This window comes from Ursus maritimus, unplaced genomic scaffold, assembly GCF_017311325.1.
Source record: "Ursus maritimus isolate PB19 unplaced genomic scaffold, ASM1731132v1 scaffold_3, whole genome shotgun sequence".
In the NCBI taxonomy this organism is placed as follows: domain Eukaryota; kingdom Metazoa; phylum Chordata; class Mammalia; order Carnivora; family Ursidae; genus Ursus; species Ursus maritimus.
The window spans coordinates 16,947,833-16,962,358 of NW_024425563.1; the positions used below are offsets into that span (position 1 = coordinate 16,947,833).

The following is a 14,526-nucleotide window of genomic DNA, read 5'->3' on the forward strand; positions in this document are numbered from 1 at the left end:
AAACATGTAGCCATTTTATAAACAGAAAAGTATTCATTAATAAAATGCCAAACAATTTTAGTTATAGGCCTAATTTTCTTAACTCAGTTTATGGGCTGATGTAGCAGCGGCCTACTTATGAAATCCTTCTGGGGATTGGTTGTGTGCGAGTAGGGGAGTCTGATTCCCTCAATAAGTAGAAATATTTTTCCTTATGTACAGTTTCAGGAATGAATTGTCCAATTAAAATTGAAAAGAAAGACTAGAATGAATAATAATAATTTAAAAAAGCACTAATATTAAGATTTTCCCAATAGAAAGTAATGCCCCCCTTAGGGTATTTGGTGCCTATATTCACTTGATCTGTGTCCAGAATGAGTCCCTGTGCATGTCCCACTGCTGGAGAGAGCTGGAAATAAGGTAAGGCACACACAAGGCCACACTTGCCTACTAATTGGAAATGGAGTCATTCAAAGATTAGTGCCCTGCTCTATAAATGTCCTATAGCTGCCAGGGGGGCACAATGGGCTCACAGTTCAAAAAATAATAATAATTCATATGCAAATTATGCCATGATGAAACCTTAAAGCACATTTCAAAGTATTAAAATTTCAAGCCTCATTAACATCATAACTGCACTCAATAATTACTTAGCTTAGCAATTAAAACAAACTTCGGGCCATGTCAAATTGTTGTCTTTGAATATTTATCAGATTGACCATCAAGACACTTTTTGCATGTGAAAATGGGTGCCATTAATAGTTAAGCTGGGCCAATAAATGTAAACTAGAACTGCTGTGCAAAGGGCTGCATGATTGACGGCCCAATGGTATGATGAAACGCATGCCGCCACATTCCACAAAGCGTTCAATATCCTATAAAAGTTGGGTTTAGATTACATCAATACATAATTATATTTTTAATATTTTATATGACTAATTTTAAATACTTTAATTATAAAAATAAAAATATATTATTTTACTACAATTATAAAAATAAAAATAAATATATTATTTTACTATAATTGTAAATATAAAACATTATTTTTTAAAGTATTTTACTATTTTGATAATTATTAAGGAGAAATTTTTAACAATAACATGATATCCCATTAACATATAAACATTACTGCCTAAATAGGTTTTTTTTTTTTTACTCTTATAAGTATTCCTAAGTATTCAAAATGCTATGATTTTGAACTGAAAACCTTGGGACTAGGGCACACACATGAAGACGAGCAAGCACATCCGTGTTAAGTTTAAGGCAGTTAAAAAAGCTGTCCAACTAGTGCTCGCTTCGGCAGCACAAATGCTAAAAAATCGGAATGATACAGAAAAGATTAGCGTGGCCCCTGCACAAGGATGACACCCAACAAGATGTCTATTTAGAAATGGTTCCTGTGTCGTTCCATTTGGGTGATTTACCCTTCATGGACCTTCGCCACGTTTTCCCCCAACATTCAATTCTATTGCCAGACCCTGAAGTACTCTAACTCCAAAATACTGCATTTCAGTGCTGTCTGACGTACACACCTATACTCCAGGCCCCTTACTCCTGCAGAACCTCTCCTTCTGCCTTCAATGTTTTGAGCACATCTGTCCTTCAAATCATTAGTTCCTCTTGATTTTCCATCCATCCCTGAGCCCTCAGGCATATGAGCTACGTGGGGTAATTAACGATAGCTACTGTACTGGATAATTCCAACAGCTCAGAGACTTGATACATAAAAGCTCCTTCTTGCTCACTTCTTGCTCAATGTAGTTTGGACAGTTCTCTTTGTCAGAAACCCTAGGATCCAGAGGCCCTGCATGATAAATATATGGCTTCTGATATTTTCCAGAAGGAGAAAGTGGAAAGCCGAAGTTTTGCTGGAGACATTTTTAAGGGCCAGGCCAAAAGTGTATTTGTATCACTTGCATTCAAGTTTCCCCAGCCAGACCTGAGACATAGGACCCTTCCCTAATTTCAAGTGAGGCCAGGAATGCAGGCTTCCTATGTGTTCGGGAAGAGGAAATGAAATTGGTGAGCATCTAGCAAATGTCCGTCATTATATAACTTTAACTTTCCATACAGAGAACTGTCCCACCATTTGTCTTTCTCCTACAACTATCGAGAACATATTTGGGGGGGGGGGGGGGGGGGGGGCAACCCCATCACCAAAAGAGCAGGAACTCAGGGCAAGTATGTGAGTGGCCCTGTCTCACCAACCTATGAACAGACTTGCAAAGCTGTACACACAAGTAGACAATTGACAAGCACAGGAAACCTCACTAGCATTCAAAGAAATAAGTTTAAAAAAAAAAAGGCATTATTTTCACCTAAGAAATTAACAAAGACTAAAAGATAATACTAAATACAAAAGGGGATACTGTGAAATTCAGCCCCTGAGGGGTTGTACCCAGAAGTACAATCTTCCCGAAGGACAATTCAGAAAAAAGCATCAAAATCTTCATTCTGATCATTTGAAAATTTTTAATGAATATTCACTAAGCACAGAGCAATGTCCTGAATCTTCTAATCTAGTAATTCCACTTTCAGAAATGTATCCAAAGAAGACGAGTGGAAATGCAGACAAATATTCATGTCCAGGGAATCCACTACAGTATAAAAACAGCCCAAATGGCTGATAGGAAAGTGATTAAATAATTTATATTACATCTATATTTAAAATGCTATGGAATAATAACAGTTAAGGTCTAGGAAAATTCTACTAGTATACTTTTATGGAAGAAATGACATAATTAGAATTTGCATTTATAGTATAATCCTAATTTCTCTGTGTGTGTGTATATATGTATATATGTGTGTGTATATATATATATAAGTGTCTATATTCAGCCAAAATATACTTATTTACTATCAAATACGTGCTGGGACTTATAAAGAGAGCATCTGTAAGATCTCTGGGTAAGACTAAAGATTAGCTTGTATTTTTTCCATGATTGTTTATTTCACAGAAATTGCTAAAGAACAGGCTGGCATATAGCACAGTACTTGGTACTTCAGTCAGGAATAAAAATTTGTCCTAGGATATAATGGAAGAATACAAGTCAGGAAAAAACGTGTAATTTCAGTTTCAAGTACTCTCTGCTTAACAAGAGGTGGAAATTTGTATTTGAATTCACCTTTGAATTCACCTATGAGGACAGACCGGTCCTTTGGAGAAAAAGAAAGGCTATAGTGAGTCTTTTAAATTATGCATCAGTAAAGAGAAGCCTGCTCAAGAGGAGAAGTTTGGAAAATCTGAGGTGGGAAAATCTGAAAAGAATGAATGGAAAGGACAGGAGAGGGCAGCATTCTGGGGAGAGGAGATTGCTTTGGGGAGGAAATGGTTAAAAATCAAGGCAAGGAGACCAATGAAGAGGGCATTGGTGAGTTCGTTGGGTTATGCTGCACCCGGGATTAAGGGATGCTGGGGACGGGGTGGCCAGAGGGTGGCGGAGGCCCTCACTATGACTAGAAACCACTCTGAGCCAGGCTGAGCTTCCTGGAGGTCCAGATGGCCTCATACCCATGCCTTGGAGTTGGAACAGAGCACGCCTAGGGATGGAGCCCAGAGATTTCTGGACTGTGCCCTCAGCACAGAGAGCAGTGTTCTCATAAGTGGTGGCAGTGAAGGCGTTCAGAGTATAGTATGGCCAACAGGCATGGACTGCTGGGACCTGAAGCAGGAACAGCAAAACAGGTGAGAGCATCAGGTGTCCGCGCCACAATAACAGATGTCGGCACTTTGAGGGGGGCCTGAGGCTTTGTCACCACCCAGGGAGAGGTTTCAAGCTTTGTGATCAAGACAAGAATATGGTTAGAGTCAAAGGCTAACAACACCAAGGAACAAGAGTGCATAGTCAATTTTCAATTTTATCCACATTTTCCACAACGAACGTGTCTTTTAAAATCAAGAAAAATGATTTAACTCTCCCTCTACCCTGTCTTATTTTCCCCATTGAGAGCAAAGACTTCTTGAAGAACCTCACCCTCGTCTTCTCCTCAGATGTCCCTCACCACAGCAATGGTCTTAGGAAGGAAGGTTGTCACCAACCACTTTCTGATGCTCAAACCCAAAGACGTTTACTTGCTAGCCATTTTTTTGTCTTCTTAGTCACACTGGATACTACTGACCACCCCATCCTTCTGGAAACTTCTTCTCCCCTAATGCCCCTGACTCTTCTTTCTCTTACTCCCCCCCCCCCAATGCTCTCTCTGCTCCTTGCCCATCTTTTAGGGGCCCCCTCTTCTAAAGTCTGTGTCTTAGAAGCTGGTGTTTTCCAGAGCTCAACACTGGGTAGTCTTCCCTTCTCTTACACATTCTCCTGGGCCACTTCATCCACACCGACCTTGACGCTCTCATGACTTCATTTACTGCAAAGTCTACAGAGCCAAGAAACATTCTTCAGACACTGGAAGCGTGTAATAGGGGTGCAGTGGCTCACCTAGCATATTTGACATTAAGAGTAGACTGTTTCTAACAGCCCCCTCCCCTATATGACAAAACTAGGTTTGGGGGTTTTTTGTTTGTTTGTTTTTTTAAGATTCATTTATTTGAGAGAGAGAACACATGCATGTAAGCAGGGAGAGGAGCAGAGGAGGAGAATCCTCAAGCAGGCTCCCCACTGAGTGTGAAACCTGACTTGGGGCTTGATTCTACAACCGAGATCATGACCTGAGCTGAAACCAAGAGTTGGACACTCAACCAACTGAGCCACCCAGGCACCCCACAAAATTGTTCTCAGTAATCATCACAAAATACTTAGCAGTAATCATGATTTTCTTGAGTTGCTTTTAATTTTAAAACAATGCACAATGAAGAGTAAATTTCCATCTTAAAATGTTCAAATTGAGTAAAATATTTCATATGTAAACCAAAATTCAGACTTAACAGTTTTACACCATTTTAAATAGAAGCGCAAATTTAAAAACTCCAAGTGTCAAATGGTATGCCAAATTGGCATAACCCAAGTACTGTCTCTTCGTCTTCACATTCACTCTGCTGGTATTGCTTATTTCCTACCTACTATCTAAATGCAAAAATATGTAGTATCACAGAGAATGGAGAGAAGAGCTGTCAAAGTGAGCTCAAACAATTCCACTTACTACTGAAACAAAAGCATGTGGTGGAGATCCTGTGTGCCAGGGGTCGAATATATAACAGAGAGATCTCCAAATTAACTTCCCCACCTAGAAGACAAAGTTTGTAAAAGAATAAAAATGTGCTCAACTGAAGACGGCAGACACGTTGTCCAAAGTCAGTAGTTACCATAGCAATTGTTCGGCACTTAAACTACAAAAGATTTTTTTTTTTTTCAGGAGGGAGTATTTTATTACTGGCATTGTGGCACCCAAGAAGAAAAGAAAATCAACTCCAATTTAGTTTTATTCTACGCAGACAATACATTCTCCTCCTGCCTGCGCCCTGGGCTGGCGGCTCCCACCACCCCACCATTGGTATGGAACTGACAATAAGTACTTGTTGAATGGTTGAAAGAGCATAACTGTTGCATGATTCTAATAATTGCTTCTTCAGCAAGACTTCTCTCCTGAATTCTAGGTCTGTATTTCTGTCACCTGACTTCACCTGACTGTCCCCACAGGACCCTCTTGATTTGGACCCACAAAGTCTGCTCCTTTTTTGGCCCAACATTGGTGAATGGCACCAAATTCCACTGAGTGACTCAAGCCAGAAACTTGAGATTCCAGTCTTCCTAGTTCTCTCAACCAGATACAAAATCCATTTATCCAATCTCCTAAGCATTTCTAGAATCCACGCTCCATTCTCACTAACCGGGGTTAATTCAGTATTTGATCATTCTATCCAAAACCATTATGACACCCACCTGTGCAGTTTATCTACTTCAGTCTGTCTGTGCTCCAATGTCCCTGAACTTCCCCAAGCCCCTCATCTTTAAAAGGGCAAATGAATACCTACCACAAAAGATTAATGTCAGGGTTAAATAACATGTATGGACTGCCTAGTATCGGGTCTCATCCATAGAAGACAGTCAAGAGTAATGTTGGTTTTCTTTCCTAAAACACTGATACTCTACTGCCTCCCAAATCTGAATTTTTTTGAGAGAAAGCAGTTATATTTTGAGACTGAATTGATGAAACATCATTTTATGTGCATAAAAAGCCAAATTATGCAGATAATTTCAGTTGTATAAATATGACCTAATTCAAAGTATTCACGAAACTCATTTTTATTATAACAACAAATACTTACTGATCATCACAAAGCAATGAAACAAAGTTAGGTCTGAATATATTCATACAGATATATATAGATACCAAAAAAAAAAGTCTGTACTCTCAAGAACTTTGTATTCCATACACATGTAACTATAGTGAGGCAGGGTAATACATAAGTATAAGTGAATACCACAAACATCCACACAAGAGGGAGAGAAATTGAGAGAAGATAACCCAACATACTGGAGCATTGGAAGAATGTTTGAGGAGAGAAACTGAGGCATATTTCAAAGGAAAGTTATACAGTTGCACTTAGAAGAGGAGACGTTAAGTACATTTCTGATACGAAAAAAAAGAAACCACAAAGTCGTGAGATAGGAATGCTAATAGGACATATGACCCATCTTGAGGAGGACATAGAATTCATGAAAGATGTAACAAGAGTGAAAATTGGAAAGAAGACAGAGCAGCGAATGGATGGGATCAAATGCCAACGTGAGAGCTTTACTTTGAAAGTCATGAAGCGTGATTATAGAAACTGCGAGAGCCTCCTATCTAGTTGCCCTGCAGTTGGTCATTTCCCATTGTGGTCTTTCCAAAAGCCAAATCTGACTATGTCATGTCACTGTTTAAAAGATCTGTCATGGTTCTTCAAAGATGACACACAAATGGCCAATAAGCACATAAGAAGATGTTCCCCATCTTTCATCATTAGGGAAATATAAATCAAGACTACAGTTATATGCCACCTTACACCTATTAGGATGGCTACTATCACTACAACAGGAAACAACAAGTGTTGGGGAGAATGTGGAGAAATTGGAACCCTTGTCCACAGGTGGTGGGAGTGTAATATGGTACAGCCACAGTGGAAAACAGTTCGGTGGCATTTTCTCAAAACATTAAGAATATAATTACATATGACCTAGAAATTCCACTTTGGGGTATACAACCAAAAGAACTGAAAGCAGAGTCTCAAAGACATATTCCCATACCCATGTTCATAGCAGCATTATTCACTATAGCTGCAAAGTGAAGCAACTCAAGCATCCATCAATGGATGAATAAACAAAAGGTCGTATATGCACACAATGGGATATTGTTTATCCTTAAAAAAAAGAAAATTTTGACACATGCTACAACATGGATGAACCTAGAGGACATTAGGCTAAGTGAAATAAACCAGTCTCCAAAGCACAAACACTGTATGGAGCCACTTATATGAGGTACCTAGAGTAGTCAAGTTCACAGACACATAAAGTAGAATGGTGGTTGCCAGGGGCTGGGGGAAGGGAGCATAGGGAGTTGTTTAATGGATACAGCTTCAGATTTGCAAGATGATGAGTTCCTGGAGATCGCTTACATAATGACCGTGTACCTAAGGAGACTGAATTACACACCTGTAAAATAGTTAAGATGAAGCACCTCCAGGGCTCAGTCGATTAAGCGACTGGCTCTTGATTTCAGCCCAGGTCATGATCTCAGTCAGGGTCCTTGAGATGAAGCCCGCATCAGGCTCTGTGCTGGGTGTGGAATCTCCTTGAGATTCTCTCTCTCCTTCTTTACCCCTCACTCCTCTCTCTCTCTCTTCTCTCCCTTCCTCCCTCTCTTTCTCTCTCCCTCAATCAATCAATAAAATGGTTAATATAGTAAATATTATGCTATGTATGTTTTATCACAATTAAAAATAAAATTAAAAAAAAAATCTTTTTCATAGGCTTCCACCAACAGGATCAATTTGACACCCCGTAGAGCAACATGCAAAGCTCTCCACAGCTGACCCCTTCCCTCTGTGGAAAAAGTGAGCATAACCAAAAGCCTGAGATTATGTTTTAATTTCAGGAAAAAAAACGAAGAGTCAAGCATCATTTTATTTTTGAATGTAAACTGCAGTGGGGAAATAAACAGTAGAAGGACTCTTACAACAACAACAAAAAATTGAAAACTGGGGTATTTATAATCTTTGACTATAATGCTCCTTTAAGAAACACTTAGTAAAATTAATGTTTACATCAACTGATGCAATTTTGAACCACCGTTAATTTTCACAATAACTGTTGTTTCATGACTTCTAATGTATTCAATGTTTTACAAGCATTTGGAACAAGGGGAATCTTATAAAGCATCTTAATGTGTAACTAGAAAGTAAATTAAAAAGTTTATTAGCACCAGAATTCTTATCTTCTCTCTGCCTGTCAAAAATTTGACAGAAGTCGTCAATCTAGCTAGTAAGCACTTTACTGATTAAAAGCTAATTTCCATTTTTAAAGGGTGAAGTCATACTTCTGATCCTCCGTTTCTTTCTAAAAGGAGAATGGATGCTCTCTTAGCTCAGGCTGCCGTAACACAATACCTCAGCCTGGGTGGCTTACACAACAGAAATTTATTTTCTCACATTTCTGGAGGCTAGAAGGCCAAGATCAAGGTGCCGGCCAATTCGGTTTCTGGTGAGAGCCCTCTCCTGGCTTGCTGATGGCCACTTTTTGCCGTGTCTTCACATGTGAAGAGCACACATGCAATCCAGTGTCTCCACTAATAAGGACACTACTCCTATCAGACCAGGACCCCAACCTTATGACTTCTTTGACCTTACTTACTTCCTTACTCCAAATACAGTCACATGGGGGGCTGAGGGGGGGACGTCAACATACAAATTTGAGGGCACACAATTCAATCCCTAGTGAATGCTTTTCCTACAGTTTCTCTCCAGTGTAATTTCTCATCCCCAGCAATGCAATCCAATCCCCCCAGACCGTGTATTCCAGAATACCAGTTGAACTGCCATTCTTCTGTGTTCCCAAAGGGTCCTGTGCATGCTCATAAAATACCCCGGACTGATTTTTAAGTTTTTGCTAGTTTGCGCATTTTCTTCAACAGAATATAAGCCACTAAGAAGATAAGAACTATTACTTCTTGCTGTCTGTCTCCCCAGAACTAGCACAGAGCTCAGCACTTGGGAGATATTCAACAGTCCTTCTTAAGCAAAATCGAACTTTAAACCTAACGCTGCGGGGGTGTGGGCTAAGCTACATTTTACGAACGTTAGCCTAGCCTAAATGTGTAGGATGACTCAGAAGGTGTGTGTTCGTTTTCTGTTGCTACTCTCACCAACTGCCACCACTGGCTGGCTTTAAACAATACAGATTTATTCTCTTACCGTCCTAGAAACCAGAAGTACGAAACCGGTTACATTGGGCTGAAACCAAGGTGCCAGCAAGGTCAAGCTCCCACCAGCAGCTCCAGGGGAAGACTGCTGCCTTCCCTTTTCTGGATTCTAGAGCTAATCCCTTCCCAGCATTCCTTGGTTTAGAGCCCCTTCTCCATCTGCAAAGCTTGCAGGGGAGCATCTGCAAATACCTCTCTCTCTGCAGAGATCGCCCCGTTGTCTTCTCTCTTCTGTGTGTGGTAAAATTCTCCTTCTGCCTCCCTCTTATAAGGACCCTATGATTACATTTGTTAACCCAGACAGTCCGGGATAATCTCCCTCTTTCAAGATCCTTAACTAATCACACGAGCCAAGGCCCTATTACCACAGAAGGTTGCATTCACAGGTTTCAGGGATTGGCTAACTCGGGGGTGACTATTCAGCCACCACAGGTGGGGAACGTGGCAACAGATCCATTAAGAAAGTACTACATAACATCTGCCAGATGCTTCCCATTTAGCTGGTCTTCTGGTCCTAGATGTCACAGATAGGTTTATAATATATCACATGCGTCCCATAGTCCAGCATAACACCACCTGCCCCTTGACAATACTTGGCCTAACCATCTTTGCTAAGTGAATTGAGGCATTGATCACTGACCCAATGAATTTATTCCACAAAGCTAATCCGTATCAATTAGACCAAACATGCCAAAAATTAAACTACTGCTCTTAAATACAAATTTTCAGTTGAATTATTTGGCTCTTTACTTCCACTCATTATGCAGCTTTAGAAGAGATTCTAAGAGTTCATCATTTTAACCCAGACGGGAAGGAAGCCAATTCCATTTTGTTCGAGCCTCGCACATAATGGGCACACTATGAACCATAAGTAATAATAAGGGTAAGGCTCGATATTACAGCAGGCGGAAAACTCATAACCAAGTGGCTTTAGACATTTATCAGGCGGTGATGACATATGGTTCCTGTCACTGGGATACCTCCAGGGGAGAAGTGTTTATCTGCAGAGTTGACAAACAGATCTTACAGGACTCCTATAAAACCGAGTTTCTTAATTATAAACTAGTAAAATGTCTGCTGGCATGGTAGGGCACGTTTCACTGCTAACGAGAGGATGCTAGTTGAAGGACAATGGCCTCAAACAGACCATGACAGATGAGAGAAGAGGGACTTTGAAGGGTCCGTCCCAATAAAGAGCAAACACAGCAAGGCTCACAAATCTGCCTGCCGAGAAAGAGATGCTGCCAGTGTGAACTAGGATCCCTCCTAGCAGGCCGAGATATACTTACTCTTTCAAGTTTTCTGCCTTTCAAACAAGAGGCAGAATTAAACCTTCTGAGGTCGCCACGTGTTATCTACGATTAGCCTCCTTGGTGCTGAATAGCTTATTTATCTGTAGCTTCTAATCAGCTATACAAATGACAAAAAGATGAACACAACACACACACACACACACACACACATACACACACACTCGCTTCTTATCTGAATGGACAGTTGCAGAAACACACAGCCCAGAATAAATTAGAGCAAAATGAGCTCAAGATGAAACAAGCCTGGGGGAAAAAAATTCCAAGCACACCAGAGAATGTGCTGTCATCAAAAATGCCAGGACTCTGCTCTGATCCACTTGGAGAGAGAGACTTCAGCCCGTTGAGTTCAGGCAAGGCCTGGGGGAGAGGGTACATGAGAGTCTCCCCAGGCAAAGAGCAATCAGGGTCCCCTGGGAAAGGTAGCTCTGCTCTCGAATTCTGTTTGGATCCTGACCTCCAGGAGACTGCTAAGGCCATGAGGGGAAGAAGCAGCCTAAGGAAAAGAAACTTCTGGAATAAATTCATCAAAGAATTCATGGCTTTCATTGTTTGAAAGGAAACATTAAAGGTCATTGATTTTCTTCCTTTGTTGTTCTAAAACAATTTTTATCTGTCTCATTTGCTGCTGAAACAAATTCCTAACAATCAGTTCTACCTGTTAATATCCAGAACGGTATCAGGCAAACACAAACAGATGGGGAGAGAGGAAACCAGCAGAGCAGTGCAGAATCTCAGGTTCCGGAGTAAGAGGCTGTCTAGAAATCATCCATGTCCGTGCTCCCCGACCAGAGAGGAAGAGAGAGGTTCGTCAGACCACATCTATGTGCTAAATCCCTCGGGCCTCTGATAACCATGGTTTCTCTGACCGGGTGGGGATACTATCTCATTATTCAGCTTTGTACGAGATTCTAAGAGTTCATCATTTTAACCCAGATGGGAACCAAGCCAATTTCCAATTTAGAAAAGGAGGAATAGTTCCCAAACTCAAGTAAATAATATAGACTGTGCTCCATGATTGTGGCTGTTATCCTAATTCTGTCAGCAGATGCTCTGAAACACAATGCCAAAGACAGGTACAGAGATCGGCTTCTTCTCCCATCTCTATGAATAATACGTTTTCCTAAGATGTTTCATTTTCCTGTGTTTTATTATCTGCTAATGAGTAGAGTATTGCTGTTGACAATAACTTTAACTTCTGTTAAAGATATCAACTATGCACCATGTGGAAGCAAAATGCCTATACACAAGACCCTTTTCTCATCCTTTTATTTTTAAAAATTTTTTTTCATCCTTTCTTTTAAAAAATTCTCAGCTTCATGTCTTATCCCTAAGTTGGCATAAACCCCTTGAGGAGAGACATTTTTGTGATTGTTCTGGTATAGCTGAGTCTTGCACAAAGCAGATATGCAATTAAAAAGAAACATTGTTATAGGGCGCCTGGCTGGCTTCGTCAGTACAGCATGGGACTCTTGATCTCAGAGTCATGAGTTCAAGTCCCATGCTGGGCCTGGAGCTTACTTTAAAAAAATAAAATAAAATAAAATAAAATAAAATAAAATAAAATAAAATATATATATAAAGAAACATTGTTGGTGAAAAGAAACAAGAGCTATACTACTAAGAAACATAATATTGATACAAATGAATAACACAAAATTATGTAATCCTAGGGCAGAAAGCAATTTTGCGTGTTGTTTGGCTCAAACAACTTATTTTATTTTATTTTATTGAGATTTTATTTATTAAAGAGAGAGCACAAGCAGGGGAGCAGAAGGCAGAGGGAGAAGTAGGCTCCTCCACAGAGCAGGGAGTCTGATGTGGGGCTCAATCCCAGGACCTTGGGATCATGACCTAAGGTGAAGGCAGTCACTTAACAAACTGAGCCACGGCGGCACCCCAAACAACTCATTTTATAAGTGAGAAAAATGAGTCCCTAAGATTTGAATTGCAGCGTTTGCTAAGGTGACTCAGATTGCCAACGACAGAATATCTGTTCTGGGCTTGTGTTGTTCATGCCACTTACAGAATGCTGTACCCTGTTATAGATGCCACACTGAAAAGAGAAATTCGTATTCTAGGTTGTGTGGAGAAGGATGAAGAGTCTTGAGACATCTCTTGCACTGGTAGTTCAATGAACTGGACTGTAAAATTATTGCTGGGAAGGCAATCTGAACCAGTAATTGATCTGCCAATGAGACCTGAGCTACCATGGAAGTGGTGTCCTCACAAGTGTGATCTCCACGTTCCCAAACATTCTCAGGTACAGGCTAGATGTCTGATGCCGAACCCAACGGCTAACGGCTGAAGCCAGGCACTGTGTAAGAGGCTCCAAATACACCATATCCAACTCTTAAACCAAACCCTAAAGGTGGATATTATCCTCACTTTACAGCTAAGAAACTGAGATGCAGAGGTTAAGTAGCTTAGCCAAGGTCACACAATTTGCATAAGAACCATAAGGGAAGTTTGCAACATTTCAGAGATGATTAAGCAGTTGACAAGTATGAGGGCCATAACAGCTCCTGGCTCTTCTGGACGAGTCTCACCAGGATTGGTCTTTGGGATTAAACCAACGCCGCAGGTAAATTCCACCCAATGCTAAATTTTGACCTTGGACCAATACTTAGCTAGTCCACAAAGGAACGCTGAAAAAATAAGTGGCAAGACCAGCATTCAGACCTAGCTCTCTGAGACTCCGAACTCCAGTCTTTCCACTCTGTCGAGTGGCTGCAAGGATGTCTCATCCCAAACACTCCCTTTGGTGCTTAAATTCTTTAATTTTGAGATCACTCTTCCAAAACAAAAAATATAACACTCCTTCAAAAAGTAGAGAACAGCTGTAAGAACCACAAAAACCCCACAACACGTAAATATCCGTAGCCAAAATTGTAAGGGTTACTGTGATTCAGTGTGTATATGACAGATAACTCGGTCTCCAGTACCAGTCGGATGCAGCAAGAGTTTATGCTACGGTACTAGTCCCATCGGTCCGGCATTCTTGCCTCTTTAACTGGTTTTCAAATTAAACAGAAAAAAAAATAAATTTCTAAGGAAGTACTCTTGGCTGTGTTATTAGCTTACGCTGAATCCCCCTTTTAATAATATGTTTTTATTAATCTTATTACCAGATTTTGCTTCCCTGAACTGAGAGAGGACAGTAAATAAACTTTGGTTGCAACAGACCTCAGCTACTGTTACTGACTCATACTCAACATAGCTCCTGGGACACAGGGCTTCAATAGCAATTACGTTTTTTTCACAGACTCTGCTTTTTCTGGATAAAAGGATTTATTTTAATACTAAAAAGAAGTCATTTGCAGATTAACATTTTATTTTATCCTAATAACGTGAGCCACTTCACTTTTCCTAAGGACCTTCCTAATGCATAGAAAATGCCTTGGTCGGTTTCTAATTATACTCGAATCTTTCCATACAGTTTTCAGGTAATCCTTGTATAGGAAATAGGATGGCATCACCTACGTCTCCTCCTCAAACAACAAAGTAAGCTGGACGTTAAATTTTTTAAGCCATGGCCCTCCGTCAAAACTGAAGCAAGCTATGGATCTCGGTCCCACAAAAATTCACATAACACACATACACAAAATCTTGGAAACATTTCCTTAGAGTGCAGCAGAAATTTTTCTTCGTGTAGAATGAGGGGAAAAAAATCTCGAGCTGAGTTCCCATTTTCTGACAAGCATGGGCTGCGTCTCCACCCTCTCCCCCCAAAACCTAAGGTGAAGAAACGATAAAAATAGAACCTATAGAGCTAACACATAATCTCAGATGGTATGGAGCGCTGAAGGCTCCCAACCTGCCCCTGCGCGGCGGGGAGGGCAGGGAGAGCCGGGGAGAGGCGGGGAGAGGCGGGGCGCGCAGACTGCCA

At 40.6% G+C, this 14,526-nt stretch overlaps 1 non-coding gene across 1 annotated transcript; it reads left to right on the forward strand.

Annotated features, from left to right (window-relative positions):
* The first annotated feature begins 1,266 nt into the window (after positions 1–1,266).
* On the forward strand, positions 1,267–1,375 carry LOC121105984. The gene has a single exon (XR_005838714.1). It is a non-coding gene; the product is annotated as a U6 spliceosomal RNA (small nuclear RNA).
* Positions 1,376–14,526: the final 13,151 nt, after the last annotated feature.